Raw genomic sequence first — 12,250 nt, forward strand, 5'->3', positions numbered from 1 at the left:
ATTGTAATTATTATTTCTGTTATTTTTTTATTATTATTTTGAGCATTGTTCTTATTGAAGTACCTGATTCTGAATCATAAACAACTTGGTCTTTTGAGTTTGTTTTTTTTTTGTTTGTTTTTAATCAACCTTTTTTTTGCATGAACTGTTCAGCTGTCTCATTTGTCATTTCATTAATGTGAAACAAGCCGCTCTCTCATGTCAGTTCTTTCTACGAGACTGTGTGTAATACTGTGTATTCAGTTCCCTCACATCTGACTTCTGAGTTCTCAAGCGTTTTTGTCTCATAATGTATAAAAATGCAACCTTATATATTTTGATCAAATAAGGCACATGTTACCATAGTTGTTGTTAGTCACCTCTAATAATGTTTATTTTTATTAAAGGTATGGTGGTCAAGATAAGACATTCATTTATAAAATGTAAAAAATAAAAAAAAAAAAAAAAAACATTGGTATGTTGCCAACACAGTTGAAATAAAAGTTGTTTCTTTAAAAAAAAAAAAAAGAAAGAAAGACAAGAAATTTGTTTTTTTAGGTTTTTCCATCTCAAAGGCAGTCTTGTTTTTGTTTTATTCAAGTGCACTGACACCAGGCAGCTGCATGACGGTAGCGCCTCAGCTAAACACTTCAGCGTCCCACGGGTGTCATGAACTGTAATGTATTCCTCACAATAGGATAGGCCCAATTCCAGCTGAAAAACACATTACTCTCGCTAGCATCACCAACTGAGCACAGCTGGCGTACAACTCACGGTTCATTTCATTAGTCAAATGCACGTCACCCTGTCAAATAACTCTTAACTCTCTGCTGCGGTCTTCACTGAACCCTGCTCGGCTCTCTTCCGCTCTACCTAAACACATCTCCTGATGAATGGCAGAGGCATTGTTCCTTGCTAAAACACTGCATTCTATTGTCTTAATGGAAGCCTGCAAGGCATCACATAACAAACCAGCCTCTCACTGACTCAGACATTCATTGTGTTTATCGCCTCCAAGTAACTGACTTTCACTCACTTTGAATTTAACATGCACAATGAAAAGTCATCTTCCTTTCAGTGGAATAAATAACCGTTTATACAAACACAATTGGCTCCAACGAGTAAAAACGGCCGTCCGGCGAGCGGGTCGCCACAGCATTAGCATTTTTCTTTTTTAAAACGAAATGAGCCAGGTGGCTTTTATTCTTCATGGTGAAGGTCTCTCCTCCAATCAAATTAATGAGTGTTTGACACGGCCATTTGTATGTGTTACACAACATCCGACAAGGCCCTGAGTGCTTTCCTCACCGCTGTAAATCATTGCTCATTCAAGTAAACTAACACAGCTCTCTCTTATTTCCTGTCCTTATTCCTTCCAAAATCCAATTCTCAAGAAAATATCAGAGATGGACTGTAAAATCCTCCTGTGGACACTTTTTCTATAGCCATCAATGATATAGACAAAACAACAAAGGGGTTGAAGTTATTTGTATATTTACTTGTTCTTTTATAGCTCAGGATACCTTGTATTAAAGGAATAGTTCATCCAAAAATGAAAGATTCTGTCATTAATTACTCTCTCGTGTTATTCCAAACCTATAAGGTTCCTTTTTGGAACACAAATTAAGATATTTTTGATGAAATCTGAGAGCTTTCTGACCCTGCATAGACAGCAATGCAACTGACACGTTCAAGGCCCAGACAGGTAGTAAGGACATCATTAAAGTACTTTATGTGACATCAGTGGTTCAACCTTAATTTTATGAAGCTATGAGAATCATTTTTGCACAAAGCAAACAAAAATAACTTTATTCAGCTATTTCTTCTCTTCCGTGTCAGTTTTCAATGCTCGTTTACAAGAGTACCACAACGGACACAGCGTTCTAAATCTTAATTTGTGTTCCGAAGATGAACAAAGGTCTTACAGGTTTGGAATGAAATTAAGTAACTAATTAAGTAATTAATAACAGAAATGTTATTGTCTCAGACATATAGACTAATATTACTCAGGAGAAGAAAAGACAAAAATGGGAAAATTATAGACAAAAAACATGTGTAGAGCTATACACTGAACATTCACAACATTAACCCTTAAATGCATACCTCGGGTCTTTAGCAACCTGGGACATCATTCACTACCCTTCATTTTTTTTAAAGTTAGACATCACTTTCTTAGTATTCCTCAATCTATTCATTATAAACAATATATCAAGAAAAAACAATAAAATATACAAGAATGTCTGTTTTCTGATTCATTTTTTGTAAAAAAAAAAAAGTGTATAGGGTCGCTAGAGACCTGAGGTGTGTATTAGTGTAAGTATATTTTCTCTGCAACAATATTTAAATATCTAATGACTCAGTACATGCAGTTCACCTTTATTCCTCGAGGTGGCACTGTTTAATAGACAATAATGATGTGATGTTTCACTCATAATTACCGCAGGCATAAAATAAAAGAATATCATCAGCAAAAATTAAATTGGCTTGAATGGCTATACAGCAGAGCAGTTACTGTATGCCATAAAAAATAAATGTCAATGTCATTTGATGGTTCCCAGCTATTAAACTATTGATTTTGAAAAAAAAAAATGTGAATATGGTTGAGATCGCAAATATGAGCCAGATGCTAAGTCCCTGATAAGCGCACATACATCACAGAGACGCCTATTCCCATATAGCACATGTATGTCTGCAAGACGTCTGTTAAAGATCACTTGATCTGGAAAGCATCTGCTGTGTACAAATGTCTGACAAACGTCTATAAGATGTCACAGACGTCGTTAAGATTTTGCAATACTAATAGATGTCTATTTGATATCTGAGAGGAAATGTCCTATAGACGTATTGCAGATGAGTAAACACTCTAAAAAATACATCTTCCAGATGTAAATGCAGACATCAATTATATGTCTCCGTGATGTATGTGTGCTATCAGGGTTTAATGTCTGCATTTACATCTGGAGGACATATTTTTTAGAGTGTTTGCCCATCTGCAATACTTCTAAAGGACGTTTCCTATCAGATGTCAAATAGACGTCTATTAGATGTCTTTAAGATGTTTATGATTTAGAATGGATGTAAAACTAACATCTTATAGATGTCTGGCAGGCATTTGTACACAGCAGATGCTTTCCAGATCAAGTGATCTTTAACAGACATCTTGCAGACACACGTGTGCTATCTGGGATATACTGTGGAAGTGCTTTCTGACGATGACGGCAATGGTACAATCATCTGCCCAAATTGAATCCGTCTAAGTTTAACAAAAAGGTAACAATAACGCTTTATTTTATTCTTCTGTAACTGTTCTTAAAATATCAAGAGAGTTTGTTTGTTGTTTTGTTATTGCAGCAGTTAAAGATCCATCCATGATGGATATGTAGGTCCGGGTCGCTAAAGACCGAATACGTAATAATGATTGGCTCGAAAAGACCTCTGAACATGTCCTGTGGTATCTGGCAAGAACACATTAACAGCAGATCCTTTAAGTCCTGCAAGTTGTGAGGTGGCCTCCAAGGATCAGATTTGTTGGTCCAGCACATCCCAAAGATACAGTACAGACTAAGATTTGAGGAATTTGGAAGCCAAAGCAAAACTTTAAACACTGTTTCTTGTTCCTGTGCAATTTCTGCCATCAGGGTACATTATTGCCATGAAGGGGTGGTACGTGTCAAAGTAACATCCACATGAATGCCAGGTCCCAAGGTTTCCCAGCAGAACATTGCCCAGAGCATAATTCTGTCTCCACTGCCATCTCTTTCCCAGGTAAACAACACAGCTTTCGCTCTCCATATACATTAGTGAGCCTTGGGCACCCATGACCCTGATGCTGGTTCACCGGTTGTCCTTCCGTTCACCACTTTTGATAGGTAGCTACTTGATGGTTTGGAGATGCTCTGATGCTCCCTCATCAAAATCACTCAGATCTTTTTGCTTGCCTGTGGATGATATTTTTCCTGATTTCATCATATGGAATACAAGAACTGACTGTTGACTTGCTGGCAAATATATGACATCTGCTATGTTATTGTGACTGATAAGTGTAAAATTAATGTTGATAGAACTTTTCAAACGTACAAATGTACTTTAACAAAATGTTCACTTTTTAACACAGTTTACAATTCTCTTTTAGTATATAAATCTGAGAACAATTTATGACAGATCTAATATTAGAGGAGTCATATGAGATCACAAGAGTGGTTATATTAGGATAAAGATCTGGAAAGCAGGACACTTATTTCACTCTCTATATCAGTCTCATTAGAGAAACAACTGAGATATGAAAGAGATCTCATTCATCATTTTTCCCCTCATAGACAGAAAGTAAATGATGTCTCTATGACAAACCTAAAGTCATAACAGGCAAATAGTCAAATCCTGTATCCCTGCGATTTTTAGGATTGTAGATCAAAAAGAAACAATGTGAGATTTTCCTCACAAATATTATATCACTAAGTCATGTTTAATCCAAGGTCATATTGCATTTGTAGTGAAAAGGGTTTAAAAGAGGTTAATACTGTAGGTCCAGTACTTAACTGTGGCGACTTTGCTTTGTGATATAAAATGTGGTCTAGATACCATAATGCACACAATATTTTAAGCAATTTAAAGAGCTCAGATAAATTCATAAAATTCTTTCTTTTATAAGAACTGTAGTTGATGGACAGATCGTGGGATGATAATCTCAGCAATAGACTAGTCAAGGCAGAAATGTATGTTTTCACACAAGAAACACAAAGTCTTACAGTAGATAAAGTCTTCAGAGCAAGGTTTACAATGCGTTCAGTTCATAAATCATTTCTGCAAAATGATCAGCTGCACAGGACATTAGTCACCCCTTCCTAAGGATGCAAAGGAAAGTATACCTGGACTGGGACAGGACACTGGGATCATGAGTGTTTCATTTGTTTGTTTGTTTTTTCACAGGTGACAGTCGGTGCATGTTGAGATGATGCATTATGTGCCAGCGACTTTTGCCCTCAGATTCTTACTTACACTGAGGATGATAAATCCCTGATGCAATCTGTCCTATTCTAATAAAGCACAACACAGAAATAACCAAACAACATTGTGTCGCCAGTGAAGTACGAATAAGTGTAATGCTAAACATGGTCTGTTGCACTGTCAGTTGGAGTAACAGTATAAGACCCCTTCACTAATTAACACAAGCCCACTGGCCTGACCACAACCACAACCACAACCACAGCCATTCAAGCCGAAACATTTCTGATGACTCATTTTACCTACCTCTACCTACTTTTTTTGCAAAACTACAAAAACGTACAACAAAAACTTTTATTCCTTTTCACATAAATTATAACTACAGGGACAGATCATTCATTAAGAAAGACTTATTTTTCAGAGGTTCCTTGTACCTTATGACATCAAAACACTTTTAGTGCAAAATTTGTAGACTAATACATCTTGACATTTGCATCAATCAGCTCTATGGCCTTTCTGACTTAGTAAACTTGCTCAGAAGCTCACCTGGTACACTTGTAGAAGCAAGCTAAATGGCATGGTTGCTTCACCAAATGGATTTTTTATCTCACATTTGCTTTTGTTAACACTGGTTAGGTTCAGGGTAGGGTTTAGTGTAAGTGGCATGCTATACTGACAGGCCCGATTTCATAGACAGGGCTTAGCCTAAACCAGGATTAGGCCATTGTTCAATTCCCAGAAGATCGCTTGATCTGGAAAGCATCTGCTGTGTACAAACATCTGGTAAATGTCTGTAAGATGTCGGTTTTACATCCATTCTAAATCATTAACATCTTAAAGACATCTAATTGACGTCTATTTGACATCTGATAGGAAACATCCTACAGACGTATTGCAGATGCAAACACTCTAAAAAAAATACATCTTGGAGATGTAAATGCAGACATCAAATAGACATCTCTGTGATGTACAAGTGCTATCACGGTTAAGACATTTAAGTAATTTTTATAAACACGCCTTAGAAAAAAACATATGGAGTGCATCTTGAGACAAAACAAAGGCACTGATATATTTTAAGATCAGTCAGTACAAGTTTCCTTCAGTTGAAATAGCGCAGATTTACTTTTTAGTCAACACTGTAAAAAATAACAATTTGTTGAGTCAGCTTAAAATAATTTGTTACCCTGCTGACTTAAAATTGTCAGTTCAGTCAACTAAAAATAAGTTTAGTCAACTTGAAATGTTAAGTTGTACTAAGTAACAACTTAGATATTTGTGTTTGCTAAACTTAATAGATGGGTAAGTTACCCAGCTGCCTTAAAATTTTAAGTTGATTCAACTCAAATATCTAAGTTGTCATTTAGTATAATTTAACATTTCAAGTTGAATAAACTTTTTTGAGTTGACTGAACCTAAAATTTTAAGGCAGCCAGGTTACAGATTATTTTAAGTTGACTCAACAAATTGTTTTTTACAGTGTAGGACTAGGCTTAAGCCATGTCTGTGAAACTGGGGGATAGAGTATTAAAATTGCAGCACCACTTAACACGCAATTCATTTCTTAACTGCCTTGATATAAAACAACCAACGTAATAAAACGTTACCAGATTCACTGAACAACTGAACATGCTATTATCACCACTCACTGGGCATTTCACTTTTTAAGTGTGCAAAATATGAATTGCATAAACTTAGAAATCAAAGTTACCAAGATAGGGCTAATTCACAGAGTAGAACTGAATCTAATCTCAAAATTATAAAATTGTTTACACCACTGCTATCTGCATTGCAGCTGTAATTAACAAACCCCGCGAGATTATGTATTGCAGTTTACCATCAGATAATACCAAGAAAATGTGTATAAGAGTAGAATAAGATACTAAATGTTTCTAAAGAATAACACATCATGCTCATCAGTCATGCTGAAAATAGACACAAACATGTGGCAAGATCAGGCAAGATTATTTCTATTTTTCTATTGTTTGCTTTAATATGTGTATTCAAAGTAAGAACTGATTTGTTAGAAGTGCAAATGTCAAATCATGATGTAAATCGAACTTGGATAGAATGGATATAACTGGCTTTTTGAGTTGTAATTTTTAGTCGAAGGGCAACAAGAGAAGCGATGTAAGTCTTCACTGCTTTTCCTAGCAATAAGAAGAGGAAAAAAGAATGGGAAGATGCCTGTCGCCGAATAAAACTTCTTAAAAACCTTCAGCGAAGTAGTTACTCAGCACAGATTTCCCTCAATATCCAGGGGCGTTTAAACTCCTTGTGTGGAAAATTGATGGTACGGCATTTGGTTTAAGCCTATTAAGTATTTTATTTTCTGAGTTGTGTTACGATAAAAGTAGCAACAGGTAGCACCAGTAGCTCACCGAGCGCAACCATTTTGCGTCATCAAAATAATAGCGCCCCCCATAGTCCAAAGTATGTATAAAACAATATGAATTTTATAAATAACATATTTCTACTACATTTTTCAGTGAGGCTTTATATTTACTTTATATCAATCCATACAAGTCTTAATACCCGGGGTATTAAAAACTTTTAAAAGTTATTATCTAAAAACTGCAGTGTGTGTTTGTGTGTTCCCAACCAAGGCAAAATGCATTGACAATGACTCTAAAGCATTTTTAGTCTAAGATCTCTTAGACATATTATTTCCTGCAGTGTCACAAAATGCCAGGAACCTGAATTCTGGGAAATGAATTTACACTCGCTGTTACACATATTGCTGGCATCACGCAGAAGAGATTACAACTGGCTTCTCAGGCAAAAATACAGAGCTTGATATATGGGTGGGACCCTTCACCTTATGGAAAGCTTCAAAAATATTGTGAGTCTGTTTTACAGTTAATTTAGAATTTAGAATTAATTTACCATTTCACTATTTTGCAATGTTTAAACTGAAACACACACACACACACACACACACACACTCTCACACACAAACTGCTTGCCAAAAGCAAGACTGAAAGTACTTTCCACTGGAGGGTAAATATACAGTAAACACTTCAAAATGCACATTTCAAATGTATCATTTGAAATCATTCCCAGGCTCGATAAGGAGCAGACCATGTCCTAAGAGACTAAATACTACACGGTTTAAATAATGATCACGATCTTCATTCTGATTCATTTTGCTCATCAGTCCTTGTCCACCATGTCTCATATTTTCAAATGATTCTGTCTAGCATTGGTCTGACCTTGCCAGTTAGACAATGGCTGAAAAGGACAATGTCATACAAGACAAAGCGATACACTTGAGCTTTAATGCCTTTGTTGCCTCGTGCTGTTTTTGAATGCAAGCAAGCACACTAACAGGACTCTTTGCCCTCAGGCTAATTTTTTCAGTGCTTTAAAAATGTACGGCCATATGCGAACCCTGCATTTATCATGCTGGAGAGTCTTGATTAAAAGCCATATGCTTCACAAGTCCACATTAAGTGGTTATCAGCAAACGAAAGCAACGGGCTTCCTGACCTGACTCATTATTCCTGGGTGTATGTAATCAGCGAGGATAAATTTCCGGCGCAGCTGGAAAAGGTGTTCGAATAAAGAGCGTTTTGGTTCCTCTTCCTGACACGCGTATCACTCTCTGACTGCTGTTTGGAATGCATAGACGAGAAACAGTCCCTTTAAAGCTTATTTATAGTCCAGCACTTTAGCAAGCACATTGATCTTTTTTAAAGCATTTCCTCTGTGGTCGGCACTGGCTGTGTTCTTTGAATTTTAAGTTGCGGATGGATGTGAGATGTCTGGTGATGCTCGCATGATCTTTCCTCAAGAAAAGAAGAGGATCTCAAGCAGGCTATAAGTGGTTTAGGTCAGTAATGAGAGCATATTGTTTGAGCCTGCACATCTGGCCATAAACAGAAAAATATATCCAGGGCTTTTGCTGACTTCGTTCAATCTGTCCCTGGACAACAGGCGTGAAACTGTATCAGCAATGACTTTAGCCCTGAAATGACCTGCTGAGACAAGATAGAATGATATTTGATAGCTTGATTAAATGTTAAAAAGTGAGAGAGTGAACGTGTCGAGTGCAGAACCTCGGTCTAATCCAGTTATGCTTAAATCCTGTGAGAGATTCTGGGTAAGACTCAAAACAATTACCCCTGCCAACAGCCTGTGTCAACTCTGATACTGCTTTTGTCTGAGCGGCCAACTCTGAGCGAAGCTCCCCTACACACAGATATATTTCCTGACAAGGCATGCAGACAAATGTAAACTCATTAATGAACCCACTTGCCAGTTGCACACTCAGGCACAACAAAACTTCAAAGTAATGCCTGCCAAAATAAGAAGCAATTTGAAAGAAAAATGCATATTTGAGGGGTAGATCAATTTAGATGCAGGCAGTGTTTGTTCAGAACTTTTTTTTTTCACTAGCTTGTTTGCTTTTGTTTAAAACACCACTAAACACTTTTAAAATGTGAAAATTCATATGCTATTGCTGACTTTTTAGATACAGATGATTGCTTCTGCCTCTAAAAAATGCAGCAATTAAACTGCAGCTTTGCTGCATTTATATGTGTTACTTTTATGTATTATGTTTTCAATTTAAATTCATTTAATTTTGTTCCATCAAGATGGAGATGTAGGCGTGAGAGTCATAGCAGTTTAAAAAGCTGTTTTTCTAAAGCTCGGTGTATTTATCACTGTAAACCTCGGCAAATCAATCAAGCTACGCTTGAAGCTTTAGTATTGTTCTTTTTGGCTTTAGTTTGAGTTTCACTAAAATCTACTGCAGCAAATCACTGCATCACAATCAAAATAAGTGTTTAAAGAGATTCAGAGCCTAAAGCACATTAATGATTTACAACCCAGGCCTCTGTAAAAGCTGGGAAATGGTGCAAATGGAATGAGAGCCAGTGAACCTGCACAATGTTTACACATAAATAATTGATATCAAATTACAGGGAAATTATGACAGCAGCATACTGCTTTCTCAAGTTACAACAGCTGCTGAAAAGATTTTAGTAACACAGTTTTTGCACATATTTTACTTGGGAAGCTTATGAATAAATCACAAGTAAAACTAATGCAAAATATGTACATGGAGGTACTAGAGAAACCTGCCACATAATCCCTGCATGATTGTGTTTTATCATTTGTGTTGTGGCAGTCCATTGACTGAAGGCTCACATGTGCTGAACATCACAGAAATTCACAGGGCAGTGTTACCCTGATGTAATCCCAGTTAGTCTTGCATTGTTCCTGTTCTTGGTGAGCTTCATTTGATTGGGAATCATACATAAATGTCAAGGATTGTTTTTAGTATCAACCCTTGTCCATTTAATCAGTATAATTGTGACAGACCTCCACCAGAAAAAAAAAAAAAAAAAAAAAAAAAAAAAAGTATTTGTGTTCTTGTGGACTTGTGAAGCGTCATCAGTCGTTGCCTAAGTACTGTTCCAATTCACAAGTTCACATCTAGTCAAATACAGTTCAAGTCCACGGATGTGTTCTTGCTTTTTTGGAGTCATTGACTGGGACCTAAAATTTGTAGGATGAAAACTTTTTGTAAACTAATTCATCAAAAGTAACTTACCAAAGCCCAAACACTGACATATTTCCATCACCCTATGAAGCCTACAGTATCATATTTGATGCATATTTAATTCTAAAGCCTCAAAATTATCAACAAGATCAAAATGCTTTCATGTTGATAGTTGTTTAGCAAGTAAAAGGCCTTTTAGTTTAATTCTAAAAACATTCCCCTTCAGGTTGTGTTGCACACATCTTTTTGATATAAAATCATGATTTTTAGGTAAACATCAGAATAACATTTATATGGTTAGTAGTATTTCAAAATGAACACTGACTGGATTGAAGCAGCTTGGAGGTTTACTTGATTATCCATACGTTTTTTTATTTAATTTTATTTTATTATTTAATTTTATTTATTTATTTTTTTAATCATGTTAAAATGTGATTATCAAATATTATATAATATTATTTGAGGAATGTTTATTTGTACGTATCTCAATCATCACTGTATTGCATTGCATTATTTTTCACCTTCTCTAATAAAAACTGCTTTTATCATAAAACTAACATTTGCAAAAACAAATTACTCAGTTTTTATAAGTTTTCATAAATCATATTTATTGAGTTATCATGTTTTTATTGTTTTATTGTGTTACTTAGCTGTATTTTTGATTTATTATTTAATAAAAACAACTCAACTGCAGTTATATTTATTATTATTCAGAATGCATAAAAAAAAAAAAAAAAACATTGTTTTTGTTTTTTTTAAACAGAGTTATCTGTTTTTGCAAGTGCAACTATTATTGCATATTGGCCTTTACAGGGTTAAATGTCTATATTACCTCACCCAAGTGCAGTATACTATTAATATTGTGTCTGAAATTCAAACTAAATGTGGTTTAGGTGTTTTGAATACTGAATATGAAAATACTTTCAATTAACAATAACTTTATTTAATCTTTTTATTCATTTAACAAGGATTTAACAATAATTTTTATTTGTCTATTATCATACTGTAATTTTGTGTTTTTGTGTTTCAGTCTGAAACAGAGCAAGGCGAAGTAAAGCCTCTGTGTTAATGGAAACCCACAGCTTGTGAGATTTGTCATTTTACAGGGAGGCAAAACATTTTTACCCAAGAGAAAATAAAGCTGTTCAGAGTTGGCTTTAATAATTTGACCCCAGGGGGAACTGACTTGCTGAAAAAGAGTAGTTCAAGTCCTCACTCCCCTACTGTGATTCCTCTGTTTACTATTCACTATTCAGCACATACTGTTCCATGCGTACTTCGCTGTTAGAAGCACAAGCGCTATGAAGCTGTCTGCGACTTCTGCGAGAAATGTTGAAGTATAAGGTAAGATGGTATTAAAAAATCTAGAAGAGATTGATGCCGGCTATCCAATGTTGCCATACAACAGCTCATTCAGCAATCCAGTGGTTCTGAAAACATTACAACAGCAGCAAAACTGAAAACTTGTTTTCTCTCTGACACATGGGTATCATCATTAGGTGATAATGTTGACCATCAGTATCAGCGTCAGCAGTCATGGCACCAGCTTCAGGGGAAGTGCAGGACAAAGCAGTTAGAGAAGTGTTTGTGCTAGTCAGGCAAGTTCTCATCCAAAACACCGGAATAAAATGAATTCCATTCCCACAATAACATTTCAAAGCTTTCCTATCAAAGGTCCTCCTTTCTGTCAGCGAAGGACACGCACATCTAACAACAGGGGTCTTTTTATCCAGTCCGTACTGTCAGTTTCTTCTTTTTTTTTTTTTTTTTTTTTTTTAGCTCTGCCCATTTCAGCACTTTGTTTGCACAAGATTGCTACATTCA

This window comes from Labeo rohita, chromosome 7 (genome assembly GCF_022985175.1).
Source record: "Labeo rohita strain BAU-BD-2019 chromosome 7, IGBB_LRoh.1.0, whole genome shotgun sequence".
Classification (NCBI taxonomy): domain Eukaryota; kingdom Metazoa; phylum Chordata; class Actinopteri; order Cypriniformes; family Cyprinidae; genus Labeo; species Labeo rohita.